A 13,665-nucleotide genomic window follows, 5' to 3' on the forward strand; every position below is an offset into this window, starting at 1 on the left:
GGACTGAGGCTGGAGCCTTGAAATACTGTTTTGGGGGTTTTCTGGAGCTGCAGGCCAAAATTATGAAAAATTAAACAAATAAAGGCTAGAAATATTTCACTTTTTGTGTAATGAATCTATAATCTATGAAAGTTTCACTTTTTGAAAGGAATTATGGAAAAAAATACCTTTTCCATGATATTCAAATTTTTTGGAACGGCTCTGTAGCCTAATACTGAGCCTTGAAAAAAACATATTGGTCAAGAAAAGCAGAGGGGAGGAAGAGAGAGTGAACAAGAGCCCCAAATAATCCACATCATTCAGTTTCTAATCAGTTGGAGGAGCAGGAAGCAGGAAGCAGGAAGCACCCAGTGGACACGGCTCATTTGCCAGCTCATAATAATGCGAGTGTTACTCAAGTCGACGCTCCGATTTTAAACCCAAAAACCACAACATTTGTCCCCCCGTTCTGCTAAATGCTGCAGAGCGCCTTTACACCAGATGAATTAACCAGCCATCATCATCAAAGGAAATGCATGCCCACACACTGAAGAAGTTGATCTTCTCATCAACCGCCTTTTATGTTATGTGTCTGTGTGGGTGACTGAAAGAGAGAGAGAAAAACAACATCTAGGCCTACCCAACCATTACCCACAGTGCAGCAGACAGACACATACGCCACAGAAATAAGCACACTCAATTGACTCTGTGCACTCCCGACACCACCTGCTGCTGCTGGCAGCGTGTGCTTTTCAGCTGATTGTGTCTGTGAGCTCTGGACATTGGACCTTTTGTTGTGGAAGGAGCTCTACCTGTGTACCTGCACCCGGCTCTGTAGAGCCCATCGATCGCTCCTCTTTTCCAGCGCCGGCCCTTCCCCTCCAATCAATGCTCCTCAATTGCTTCTTTAGCACCAAAATGTCAGCCGCTAACAAGCCCAGTGTGAAGGGCACAATTCGGAGGATCTTTCCGTCTTCGGTCCTGTCAGCCCGGAGACGAGGGCGAAAGGCTTTTGAGGAGAACTTCAAGGTGTCAGGTGTGTGTGTGTGTGTGTGTGTGTGTGTGTGTGTGTGTGTGTGTGTGTGTGTGTGTGTGTGTGACGTGGGGTGGGGTGGCTCTGACAGGAGCGATGGCAGCGTAGGTGGAACCAAACAGCCAGCCGTCACATCCGATGCCACTCAAACTGACGTTGGCGTCAGACAGCGCCACTCAAGCTAACGTTAGCGCCAGACAGCGCCACTCAAGCTAACGTTAAGAGTCCGACAGCTGATCTGACGCGTATAGGCAGGAGTGCGTGGACGCGCACGCCGCTGTGCTCATTTTCTGTCCATGCAGTGGAAATGAACAGTCAAGACACCCACACTGCACGTGCCAAGGATGCACACACAGCCATCATGACGGATATGCCACTCATGGGCCAGGGAAGTGTAAGAAGGCTGACAAGTTAGAGACACAACCACATTTTCTATGCTTTTTCTGGGGGCAAATAATCAGAACTGAAACTCCCCCACTCTCTCTCACACTCTCACACACTCTCTCTCACACACTCTCTCACACACACACACACAGACACACACACACACACACACACACAACCGTATTATTTGTCACACATCCATAAATAACTGACAGAATGTATGCCTATATTTTTGGTCATGGGTTTTACACACTTAATGTAATGAAGCATCTAAAAGCAAAATCTTCTCAGATGGGGGTCCGTGGTCTAATTTGCGTCAGTTTAATTAGGGGTTGATAGAAAAGGCTTTTCTGATCCTCCTAGCACAGCTTAACAAAGTGCAAAAAGTCCCACAGTCAGAAGGTTTTTTAGAGATGTTATTCTGTATGGGCCTGAGCCCATACAACCTTTTACATACAACATCTATATATCAGATTGTTGTCAATAACTGGTTCTTATCTGTCTGGATTCAGATTGGGCCACGCCTGAAATTTTTTGATTGATTGATAACTTTATTGATTCAATAAGAGCAGAATTGTGCAAGACAATACAACAAAAATATTGATCAAAAGGAATAAAACACAATAAAGCCCACGGGCTTGTTTCCATTGTGGTCCTTTGTATGGGACAAGTGGAGTGAATATGTGTGCGCTCACACCTGCAAAAGGTTTGAGAAGCCCTGCTTTCGAGCATGGTGGAGGTGGGAGAAGCTGAGTGGACGAACTCCACAGGCACTTTCTGTTGATGATTTAATGGAGTCAGCAATCATATTGATCCGTTTGTCTGCTACAGGTAGCTACAAAGGAGTCTTGACTTTGTGTGTGCGCGCACGTGTGCGTGTGTGTGCGTGCGTGTGTGTGTGTGTGAGAGAGAGTTCGCTGGTGAAATGTGCTGTATTTGGGTCCAACTTACCTCGGATCCTTCAGACAGAAACAGCTTCTCCCGGATCAATACGTATATGATCGTTCCTTAAAAAGTGAAAGCTGATGACACCATCACAAATCCTGCTCTGTCAGCAGAACTCTGCAGAAAGCGTCTAGCCTTTACCTTTACCATGCTTCATTATATATTCTGTAGCTTCTATAGCTTTCATGCTGGAGATTAGTTCCCCAGTGTGTGTACTGTATAAATTAAAAAATAAATAAATATACCATATGAATTATATTTGAATTCTTAGATTGAGCAGTATTCACCCTTAAGTGAACAGTGTAGGTGAGTCCCACCCCTGCAGATCACTTCTAAGAGGTTTAATTAAAACGGTGGAAATAGCAGCCACGCAGTTTCCCTCTGCGGAGACGCCCAGCAGGAGGGTAAAAACAGTCTGTCAGCCAATCAGACGCATCCAGCTCAAACACCCCCCCCCCCCCCCCACAAACTGGATCAATTGCATGACGGTGAAGCACTAATTACCACCGGCATGGGAATAATCAGCCAATTAACTCAACGAGGTGTCAGATCCCCATGATGCCTTCAAGCTGAGACAATTTATCAGCCGTGTGCCATGGAACTGGACGTTTACCTGCAGCAGTAGCTCACATGAGACATCAGGAATCACCTATCAACGTCTGTCTCCATCACAAAGGTCCATTGGAGAGTTGGCTGTGCACAAACAACCTAATCACCAGAATACAACTTTGGCATTACGTGTTATGCAAACCAGGGATATGTAGAATATTAACGTACATTTCAAACAAAACTGGTTAAATTGAAAACCTTGCTGCCTTTCTAACCTTAAAATGGCCTTAAAAAAGCAAATAAAAAAACTTTAACAACATTGGTTATGTTTAGGCAAGTGTGATGAGAACCACGGGGCAAGGTCCAGGTTATGCCTTTTAATTTAGGGTGAACTGCCCTTTAAATCCTCAAACCAACAAAACCGCTCAAGATTCTTAAGACACGGGTGACCAGGAATAAATGGGCAGAGGCAAGGAATTTCCCCCAAGATTACAAGGTTTATTCAATAGTTGAAACACACAAGCATCGAGTTTTATTATGTTAATGAATTAGAAAATATAAAACCTATGTAAAGAACCTTCTGCAAACACATCTGTATTGTATGTTTGCGTACATTTAATGTCTCCAAAATGGTATGTCCAATCTGGCTCCAGTTGGGTACCACCACCAACCTATGTGAATAGGAAGAAAGGGCTGTTTGATCAGCACTAGCTCAGAGGGGAGCATTAGCGTATTGCTGGACACAGCAGCCTCTGTGGGAGGACGAGTAATCCTGGCTTCATGTGTTTTGATGGCTGGCAGTTCACAGTTCTCTTTGTCATAATGGAGGATGAAAAGTAAATGATTCTGGGTAATTGCAGTGCATTGAGCTAACAGTGTCACAGCGGGACATGACTCGCCACACAGCCTTGCTTTTCAGTAGTGGAGAAAAAAACCCTGGTTGAACACGCCTTCGTGAAGTTGAACTGATCCTTTTCTGGTGAATCCATTCTAAAGTCAACGCACTCTGTGGAGCAGGGAGAACATCAACGCTGATGGCAACACAACGCTGGTAGTGGACCTCATTGATAGTTCTTTTTTAATAGGAACTGTATGCGTATCCGCAGCAGAAGACAATAATGTTCTACAGCAGACGTTTTCAAAGTGGGAGGCGGTCCTCCCCAGGGGGGGCTCCAAACAGTTTCAGGGGAGGCTCAGTGAATGGAAGTGAATAAATATTACTTTTAGTTATTACAAAAGGAGATGACATAGAACAGCTGAAATGTTTGAGTCAGAGTCAGAAACAAATAAATGCCTTCAGCAGCAGACCTTTTTATGTATTTGATGTAGTGTGAAGTCAAACAGAAATATCAGGCTATCTTGGCTCAATTACTGAGTGTCTATGGGATAAAATAACAATCACGATACCATAGGCATCTAGGAATTAAGCGATACTAAACAAGGAAACTGTGTGGGGGGGAGGGGGGGGGGCAGGCTTGTCCAAGGGCCGAGGGGAGGCCCACAGTGCCAGACTTTGAAAACCTTGACAGTGAGTCCTTAAGGGTACCACTACACTAAGGGAACTAATTAATAATTATATCATGACAATATAGACCTAGCTTATCATGTACTCGCCAATAAGAGATAATAAGGTAAAATAAGGTGACATTTCAAATTGGAAATGCTAGCAAAAAAATAAAAGGATAAAGCAAGCAAAGAATAAACAAACAATAATCAGACAAATAAATAACAACATGGTTGTTAAACATAACATACAACTAAAATTTAAGCATTTCAGGTGAAAATGATAAATGGAAAGTAATAAAAAAAAACTATGAGTTTATAAAATCGCAGTAGAACATTCTGGGAGAAAATGAGTGAAAATATGTATGATATGAAAATATGAAGAAGAAGAAGAAGAAGAAGAAGAAGAAGAAGAAGAAGAAGAAGAAGAAGAAGAAGAAGAAGAAGAAAATAAATATATGCAGTAGGACTAGAGGCAGATGTGACGATGTGCCCTGCTGTGCAGAGGCTGCTATTCCCCATAGCCGAGGTACGGCTGTCTGAAGAGGCTTGGTTTGAAAAGGACAATGTCAAGAGGGTCTTTGTTAGGAATAGAAGGACTCTCATATGCTGACAGATTACAGCGACGGACGCTGAGCGAATGACAAGCTCCTGAGTACACGCTGAAAACCTCCATCAAAACAAGCTCCCTGAGTACACGCTGAAAACCTCCATCAAAACAAGCTCCTGAGTACACGCTGAAAACCTCCATCAAAACAAGCTCCTGAGTACACGCTGAAAACCTCCATCAAAACAAGCTCCTGAGTACACGCTGAAAACCTCCATCAAAACAAGCTCCCTGAGTACACGCTGAAAACCTCCATCAAAACAAGCTCCTGAGTACACGCTGAAAACCTCCATCAAAACAAGCTCCTGTGTACACGCTGAAAACCTCCATCAAAACAAGCTCCTGAGTAGACGCTGAAAACCTCCATCAAAACAAGCTCCTGAGTACACGCTGAAAACCTCCATCAAAACAAGCTCCTGAGTACACGCTGAAAACCTCCATCAAAACAAGCTCCCTGAATACACGCTGAAAACCTCCATCAAAACAAGCTTCTGGGTACACGCTGAAAACCTCCATCAAAACAAGCTCCCTGAGTACACGCTGAAAACCTCCATCAAAACAAGCTCCTGAGTACACGCTGAAAACCTCCATCAAAACAAGCTCCTGAGTACACGCTGAAAACCTCCATCAAAACAAGCTCCCGAGTACACGCTGAAAACCTCCATCAAAACAAGCTCCCGAGTACACGCTGAAAACCTCCATCAAAACAAGCTCCCGAGTACACGCTGAAAACCTCCATCAAAACAAGCTCCTGAGTACACGCTGAGAACCTCCATCAAAACAAGCTCCTGAGTACACGCTGAAAACCTCCATCAAAACAAGTTCCCTGAGTACACGCTGAAAACCTCCATCAAAACAAGCTCCCGAGTACACGCTGAAAACCTCCATCAAAACAAGCTCCCGAGTACACGCTGAAAACCTCCATCAAAACAAGCTCCTGAGTACACGCTGAAAACCTCCATCAAAACAAGCTCCTGAGTACACGCTGAAAACCTCCATCAAAACAAGCTCCTGAGTACACGCTGAAAACCTCCATCAAAACAAGCTCCTGAGTACACGCTGAAAACCTCCATCAAAACAAGCGCCTGAGTACACGCTGAAAACCTCCATCAAAACAAGCTCCCTGAGTACACGCTGAAAACCTCCATCAAAACAAGCTCCTGAGTACACGCTGAAAACCTCCATCAAAACAAGCTCCTGAGTACACGCTGAAAACCTCCATCTAAACAAGCTCCTGAGTACACGCTGAAAACCTCCATCTAAACAAGCTCCTGAGTACACGCTGAAAACCTCCATCAAAACAAGCTCCCTGAGTACACGCTGAAAACCTCCATCAAAACAAGCTCCTGAGTACACGCTGAAAACCTCCATCAAAACAAGCTCCTGAGTACACACTGAAAACCTCCATCAAAACAAGCTCCTGAGTACACACTGAAAACCTCCATCAAAACAAGCTCCTGAGTACACGCTGAAAACCTCCATCAAAACAAGCTCCTGAGTACACGCTGATAGCTTGGCTGATATATTTTGTACCAATATTCAATATATTTAATCATTCTCATGCTAAAGTATGTCGTGTTTGTTGGTTTTCAGCAGTGGGCATTTCAGCCTGCCTATTTTTGACGCCTATGCGGAAATTGCATTCTTTCAAATGGCCAGTGGGGGTCGCAGCTTGTGTAGCACTCCCGGGGGAACATCCATTCAACTATATGGGAAACGAGCCAACTTCTCTCTGGGTCTATGTCTTATATAAACACTTTCCAAATTACCGGTAGTGTATGGTCTGAAAAGACAATGTCAAGTCTTTTTCATGCTCTAATGCGCTCCGTTTTCCAAATGATAGCCCCATTTCGAGGAAAATTGACGACAAACATCGGATAATAAGAACAGTAATACTTCCGACGGGTAGAGGCAGCAATGTGCCGCAAGGCATCAGGTGGCAAGTAATAGTTGAGCAAATTATCAGAAAATAGCGTTAGCCTACTTTATGATATTTTAATAATGTTAGTAGACACACGTAACTATATAGATACCATACATCTAACGTCCATAACATGGCGGACCATTTAAAGGAGAATTTTGGTTTTTTTGAACCTGGACCCATCTCCTGGCATTAATTATGATTTGACCACTCACCAAGTGATGTCCGCGGCGTTTCTGGCCGTCCTAGCGTTGTTTTGAGATCAAGTCAGTTGTAAAATGGAGCTGATTTGGGGCCAAGTGTGAGCCTGTCTTTCCTGCATCTAAATAGCTATTTTTATTCCCGTTTTCCCCAAATATCGTCATAATCTGATCCCTCAACATCCACCACAGTGATATTTCGCCCCAGGCCATTTCCTGGAGTCGCACAGGGATCAAATTACCTCAAACGTGATCTCGGTCACCAAGTCTCGTGAAGTCCCGCGATACTTTCCTGCCGACTGGCCAACGACGGGTAGGACGCTTTGCGGTGGTGGTTTTAGCGTAACCTATGTGGGGTTTGGCATAACCTTCATTATTTCGAATCCCACATAGGTTACGCCAAACCCCACATAGGTTACGCTAAAACCACCACCGCAAAGCGTCCTACCTGTCGTTGGCCAGTCGTTATTTATACCGTTAGATAAAGCCTTAAGCCTTCTCTGTATTCAGACATTCAGACCATTGGATTCAGCACAGAAACCGGAGTACGTTATAACTTTTTAAATAGAGTCACGTTATAAACAACTAACCAACGCTGGGGGTTTGTATGGAAACAGTGTTACTCGAAATGGTTAAAAGTTCAATCAATTTGGTCATTCAGTGCCGTTTTACTGCAATGTAAAGTAAGTAGCGTTAGCCACTACATTAGCCAAAGTAGCTGACTACCCATAATGCATTACGGCGATAAGGGAGACAGAGCAAATTCGGAAACTCCCCCGGCAGCCGCCCCCTCCCCTCGTACTTCCGTGTAGCATTCATTCATTCAACCAATCAAACGAAATCAAACAATATCCGGAAGTGAGCTTCATTTTGCTGGGTCAAAGTCAATGCGCTATGTTGGTCCATTTATATATAGGTCAATGGTTTTCACGGACTGAACTTACTGTACGGTTTGACTGAAATTGGCTTTTGGAAGGGTTTATTTGGGTGTTCTTGGATTGAACCAGCCCATAGACAATATTTTCGTGCTGATATTCAGTATCTTTAAATCTGGCCATTTTATGAACCTGACGCTGCCGAGTTGTTTGTTTTCACATAACCATCTGGGAACAAGTCACTCGGGAAACCGTTTCAACGGGCAGGCAGTTTCAAAAAGTACCTGGCAGGTGATTGGATGAACCATCTGTGTATCACGTCTAAAACAAGCTGGCTTCTCGCTGGCGTCACACCTAAAGTCCGCCCCTAGCTGCCTCTGGACGCTGATTGGTGTGAACCACTGGTGGTTCGGATTCAAACCAATAGATTGGAGTGTGACAAAATGGATTTGTTGTGAGATCGTGATCTCATGATCTTGCGCGAATCCAGCCGCCTCGCATGTCACATTTTCATGGCAAAAAAAATGGAGCTCGCGCGCACATATATATATATATATACATATCGTTAAAAATGGCTGGTGAGTCACTTACTATGGCATCATGCTTTTACACCTCTGCAATACTCAGGAGAGAAACCCGGCGCGCCGGTCAAATCCCATTGCTCCACTCATCCAACTACTAAGCACAATAGGTTTTTCAGCCACACATGAATATTCCAGAGAGAGAAAGATGACAGCTCTGGCGCGTCTCTGTGAGTTGTCCTGAAGCGTCTCATTAGACCGATGCCCCAGTTTATATTCACTGCTGCCAAACAGACGCAAATTAAGAGGGATTTTCAGGCCATTGCTGGGCTCCCAAAATGTCTACGGAGCAATGGACTGCACTCGTGAAAAGGACTCTCCCCAGTACCCAGATCCACTCCCATTCCTCAACTGACACGAGTCCATCTCAACATGCAAGTCATCTCAGATACAAAATGCCACCTTTTTAACGCCCTGGCCCATTGGCAGAGGGGAGCAGTCCAGTTTGGTGAAGAAGATGTGTCCAGATCAATGTGCTCCTGGAGATGGATGGCTTCTTGGTACTGTATGTGCTCTGTATATAATGGAATCACTTCCATTTGAGCGTTGCTGCATACCCACTCCTCTGCCATTCTCCATCTAGGCAATCCGCTGTATGGCTTACTTTCAATTCCCAGACCAGACAGGAGCTGTCCAGTGCTATGTGAGCTCTGGCTGTGTGGTAGACTCTACCACCAACCAACGTGATTTGCCTCTGATCAGGGGGGATGGGGGTTGTCGCCGAGCCGAGCCGAGCCCCCAAAACAGCTCGGCGAGGGCCCCCTTTCCATGCTTCATTTTTGGACACACCGGGGGCACTGGAGCTCCCCGGACACTGGAGCTGCACAGACACAGGCCTGCTGACTGACAATTGGAAATTAATTGTTTTTTCCCCCTACTGTGGTGCAGAGATGCTCACAAGTCATTTTTTGCAAGTCCAAGTCAAGTCTCAAGTCTTTGGTCACAAGTCCAAGTCAAGCGTTCTATAATCTGCTGCATGTCATCCAGTCTGCTTAGAACACTGCATAGCTCAAACTAAGGGATTCAAAGCATGTAGGCTACTGTATTATCCAACACTCTATCTATTAACATACAGCATCAGCATTGATTCGTTGACATTGTTATTAGTAGACCTTTCCATAATGTTAGTACACACAAAAATAAAGATTGTTCACAAGTCCCAAAACTCAAGTCCAAGTCAAGTCTCAAGTCTTTGCAGACAAGTCTTAAGTCACTGTGTGTGAGACAGTGTGACTCAAGTCCAAGTCTCAAGTCCAAGTCCCCATCTCTGCTGTGGCGGCACCATTGGCACCCCTTTTTTCATCCAGAGGGACATTCTGACAAAAGGGACATTCTAATGGGACACTTCAAAGGGACATTTCATTTTAAGCGGTGCAGCCGCTTCTATAAGTGACATGTGTGTCCGTCCGTCCGCTGTAGCACAGGATGTCGGAGCCAAGATTTCTGTACCCTGTAAGCCTAAGCCCCTCCCCCGGTTCCCCGGTCAACAGAGAGAGAGAGAGAGAGAGACATAGTGAGGCTCAAAGCTGGTGAAATGTGCATGCACTCACACACACACACACACACACACGCGTGTGCACACACACAGGGGGAGAAGGGTCTGACCTGTGCAAACCTGTACTTACTTAATTAAACACCTGGTTGTTAAGCTGTTGGACTGTCCGTTGATTTGAAATTATGTTGATGATGTCATGTCAGACTTTAATCAAGTTTTTTTTCTTACTTGACAAGTTGATCATTTTTGCAATAATTGTTGGTAACATTCTGTTCCGTTTGTTTCAGTTGCTGACGTTAGCTAGCCGGGTAGGCTATTACTTTATTCTCTTATATGTGAAGGCAGCTGATCAACTGGGAGCAGGAGAGTTGAGATAACATCAAATGAAGCGATGATTGCTTCATATAGATATATATTAGATCTATATGTCAGCCACACATGCACAGCGCACCGTGGGACGGGACACAATCCCCTTGTTCATCAGAAACCCGTGTTTTCTCTGGGCTCAAAGGAAATGTCAAGGGTTGCTGAGCCCCCTCGATACGGCGGCGCGCGCGCTTGATGCTATTCATCTATTCACTCCTCCTTTGCATATCAGAGCACAACATGACTGACTTCTAGCTGCTGTTTGCTTTGTGTAAAGAGCACCGTGACATTCTTACCACCGCACCAACAAACAGTCGCCTGGTGAAAGATGGCGGAGGAAGGTGAGGCGAGGTGGAGCGTGCGAAACGCAGTCCAATTGGCCTCGTGTACGACACAATGGATGTAAGCTAGCACAGTGTTTTTCAACTTTTGTGTGTGTGCCAAGGCCAGTGCTGGGGGTAACTCATTACAAAAGTAACTCAGTAATGTAACTTATTACCAATAGGATTTCAGTCATATTATACCAATTACGTTGTCAAGTAACACAAGTTACAAATTGAGTTACATTTGTTTGATCAAAGCATATATTTTAATAGATACAATCATTTCCTAATCAAATTGTGTGTTTTTATGCACACACAAAAAAAATCCACTATAGATGACAATAACAAAGGAAAAGGATAACATTTAGAATTTTGGACACTTTACACTGACTTCAAGACACTTGGAATTATTTTTCGGGATGGTTCCCGGGCGGCGATGTCATTCTGCTACTGCTGTTGTTTTGGTGAAAGTCATGCAAAAGTAGTGAAATAAGTAACAAGTTACTCTACACAGACAGTAATATTGTAAAGTAACTTCTTACTTTCAAATGAAAGTAACTAGTAATATGTAGTATATTACATTTTGAAAGTAACTTGCCCAACACTGGCCAAGGCACACTTTTGACATTTAAAAAGTCCAAAGGCACACCACTATCCATAAAGGTTACAAAATGAAACATACATAGTAGCATCATAGGACGTTTGCGTTCTTTTGACACCTGCTCGTAGCGCGGGGGCTCTTTATCGGGGTCAGGCCTGGTATTTTTCCTCCTCAAATATGTATTTATTCATCTTTGTGATTATTAGTGTCATCACTTGTTCTACTATCTCTTTCTCTTCTAAAATCCACAACGTCATTATGCTACTAAATCACGCTACACCAACACAGTAGCACAACCATAGACTATGGTTGCACTACTCTTCTCTGCCTGTGGGCAGTTATGGACCAATAAGTGAAATTGGATCATTCCCCACAGCACCACTGACGATCGCGGCGGCACAGTGGTTGAAAAACACTGTGCAAGCATACAGTATATAGACACAAACACTCAATTATTAGTACTGTGTGTGATAATAACAGAGGGCATATCATTCAGAAAGATTCATTTTCATCTCAATGTGGCCCCTGGGGAATAAGTCTATTTGTTTTTCTCAAAATCAAATCCCCCCCGCCTATCAGTCTATTTCACTGTACCTCTGTGTGATTTGAAGCCGAGCTTTAAGAGGTGAAATCCCTGTGCAGTTTTCTAGATGGATGACATAAAACATTTGTATGAAGGTCTCTTTCAGCCCGAGACCCTGGAGCGCCAACTTATTTCATAAACAGCTCTTTGATGAGTCGGGTGAATATGACAGGCTTGAGGTATGCCTGGGAAGCAGTGTCAGGGGAGGCTGAGGAAATTAGTCCACCATCATGGACTATCGATCTGCCCTAATCTGTACTGATGACTGATGTGGTCCTCTGCTTCACCACCACTACCACTAGAACCAGCTCAACACACCAGTTTACCTAGCATTTTGGAGAGAGAGAAAAAAAACACTGTTTTATGCTGATATCTAAAAAGATAGTATTATATTTTAATGGTCTGAAATTAATGGTCTGAAAATATATCTGTACTGAGTATATTGGAGTCAATGGGAGAAGCGAACGTGATCTCAGATTGTGACAGTTTCTTCATCAAAGTAAATATTTTGCCCATTTTCCTAAGCCACATATCTTCTGAACATTCTGACACTAAAATGACAGGGAGTGATTAGCTAAAGCTACATGTGAAGTTCGTTGATATAGCCTAGTAGCTAAATCTGTGGTTGGATTTTGTTTTAATCGAATATCTTAGTTACAACTATATTGAGCTAACAAGGGGCAGCTTTGTGTTTATATGTGTGGTTTGTGTGGAGTTTGGCAACTCACAAACTCTATTTCAAGTTAGCTTGCTAGGTCAGCACTATAACCCCGCGTCACCAGGCACACAGTCCTCTCACAACACTTCAGGGGAGAGGTGACCATGTGACCATTTAGGAGACTTGCTAGTAGCATTTGTTGGAATTGGCGGTGCCTGCTGTGACGCATCTCTATAATGGACTATCTCTGGAAACATTACACAGTTAGGACTGCCTACTCTCCTCATATCAAAGTGTCAGTCAGTGAGGACATTTTGCATCTGTCGTGGTGGTTAGACCTCCAAACTACATGCACCTCTGTTGGCCTTGAATTGAATGCAGGAAACAGCCCACTAGTCAGACTATTATATTGTATCTTGAGTGGGTAACAGGGTTCTGTATTGAGCCGGTCCAGACGCCTCTAAGGGATTATGTTATTGTGTCCCTGACTGCAGCCCTGATATTCACAAAGGCCACAGGCCACCAAGAAACTGTAATGGAGTATCGAGCTGTTGGAGATAAAATCCACCGTAACACACAACTCATATGGGTTTGAGTTCAAGATGTCCTAGAAGAAGCTTCTTGAAAAAGAATCTTTTCTTGTCTTTTTCTTTGGACACGATGTACCGGTAATCATGTTTTTTTTCTTTATAGTGAGCAACAAACATCACACAATATTTTCCTCTTCAAAATACTGAATGTAGTTGATTGAAATTCAGCTGTTACTTGAAATGACAAAAATGTGATCACTGAACACTAAAACGGTCCCATCATCAACAAAAGTTGGCAACCGTCTCGCGGATGCAAACGCGCAGCCTTGAAGAAATCATTTCAGTGAGTGTATCAATCCTTTTTGGCTCTGAGTTTTCAATATAAAACTTGGTGAAATGATTTCTGTGAGTGTATCAGTACTTTTTGAACATTGTCAGCACATTTTAACAAACCGTGATAATACTGATAACCGTGATAATTTTGGTCACTATAATCGTGATATGAAATTTTCATATCGTTTCATCTCTAGTC

The sequence above is a fragment of the Poromitra crassiceps genome, assembly GCF_964638095.1.
Source record: "Poromitra crassiceps genome assembly, chromosome: 12".
NCBI lineage: Eukaryota > Metazoa > Chordata > Actinopteri > Beryciformes > Melamphaidae > Poromitra > Poromitra crassiceps.